This window comes from Ambystoma mexicanum, chromosome 2q, assembly GCF_040938575.1.
Source record: "Ambystoma mexicanum isolate Mex_15411 chromosome 2q, UKY_AmexF1_1, whole genome shotgun sequence".
Lineage (NCBI taxonomy): Eukaryota > Metazoa > Chordata > Amphibia > Caudata > Ambystomatidae > Ambystoma > Ambystoma mexicanum.
In genome coordinates this window covers 385,248,858-385,250,871 of record NC_090924.1, presented here as the reverse complement: position 1 = coordinate 385,250,871, position 2,014 = coordinate 385,248,858, and positions in this window count along the sequence as shown.

Here is a 2,014-nt window from a genome sequence, read left to right as displayed (position 1 = left end):
ACGAGTCCTTGTCACTCTCACCCGCTTCGTACACTTGGCGTTCCCAGGTCTGAAGTGAGAGTGTGCACTGGGCTGAAATACACACGGCTGCATCGTTACCCTGCTGAGGTAACAATCTGTGCGGGTTCACTTTGTTTGGGACATCTGTAACTCAACTTCTGCTGCCGCGGAATCTACACGATGCCGAGAGTCCCCTGCTCCTATCTGAACCTGCCAGCACTGAAACTGACGCGGAGAAACCTGGTTCTGCTTGCATCGGGGACCGGTGAGTAGCATCGCTAGGAACTGGTCGCCCTCCTGCAGGAGCCCATAGCTTTTCCCCGCTGTGTCTAACAGCACGCCTTTCCGTACTCGCGCTCTGCTTCTGCCCCCAGTGGAGGCTGCACTTGAGTTGCAGAGCTCTGTTCATCTTCATTTGTTCACCGAACTAAACTGCCTGATTCCCTCGAAGAGACTCCCCTTTTTGCCCGTTGGCACCAGCGTATGCAGGTACTTTTGAGCACAAGGCTTCACTCTTCGTAGGGTTTGGACTTCCTTTTAGTTAGGTGCCTCTGAAGACGGACTGGGTCTGATTATTATTCGCACTGCCTGTTTTCCTCCCCATCTAGGTGGTCTACACATTTTGTGCGTCTAATGCGTTAGACTCATTAGTATATATATATATATTGTATTGGTTTGGTATGTGTTGGTTTACTTGAGTTTTATTGTGATTTCTCGCTACGGTCAATGTTACAAAGGCCTTGTAATAAATGTGTATATATTTTTAATATAACACCTGTTTGGAGTAATTTGTAAGTGTCCTTGCTTTGTGTGCTCATTGCGGGCTTTCAGTCACCCTCACCCCTCTTGATACCTAGTCTTGACCGCCGCGATCGCTACCCTGATTGGTCTGGCTTGTCCAGAGGTTACCCTGTTCCAAGAAACTCGGCTGGCCTTCTGAACCTCTGCGCCTCCAGGACAGAGTTCAGAAATCCGTCTTAACAGTTGGGCCATGCATTGGCTTGGCTCACTTTCACATCTGTTGTACTATGTCATGGTTTGGCCTGCTGGGGTTTGCAGGGTCACTCACCTCCATCACCCGATGTCGCTGCACCCGTCTCCATTTCCCCAAAGCCCTCTATGGACGCCATATGTATGGTCGTGCTGCAGGTCTCTTCCGAGCGCATCAGTTTTACTGGTGAGTGGATGCCAGGATGTTACAGACCCAGAGACGTAGGTCATCCCATTGCTTGTTACAGTCTTTGACCGTGCGGGGGGTGGTGCCAACCGCTGACACCTTACGCACAACCTCTTCCCATATTTCTTTTTTTCTTAGCTGGACTTCCCTTTTGAGGTTGTTTGCAAACACCTCATCTGCATGGGCTGCAGGAGTATCAGCCAGCATGTTGAGCTCCTCATCGGAGAAGTGCTTCTTGCGCAGGCGGTTGGTAGTCTTGCGGGTAGCCTTGGACATGCTGGATGGTATGGCCCTGCTCTCTCCTCTGTAGCACTGCTGGATTGTGGGGATTACAATGGATTGTGTTTTGAAAGAAGGCCTCTGACGCATTTCCCATTCCGACGCGATGACCTTACTTCCGGGTCCGTTATTACGAGCCCCGTATTAGCATGATGTTATTACCGGGTCGTTATTAAAGGGTTGCTCCTTGGCGGAGGCGGTATTGGCGGGTCCCGTGATGGCGATATCGGGGGGTTGGAGGGCCTTTAGCGGCATGGCGGTGCAGCCATTACATGCATGGGGGTTTGTGCGTGCTTGCGCACTCGTAATCAGCTGCTATTAGTGGCGTCAAGGGTGCACAGACGCGCTATTACCTCCATGCTGGTAATGACTCCGTTTTAGCAGGATTCTCGTAATGAGGCCCACTGTGTTTTTTGGCCTATTTTTTATCATTCTCATAAGCTTAATATAATTGTCGGCCTATACTTCCTCCCCCTCATAAGTCCATTGGCTCCTAACCACGTGTCTCTGAAACAAGCCACTTGTCTTGCACAATGATAAATGTATCAAATACCCCCA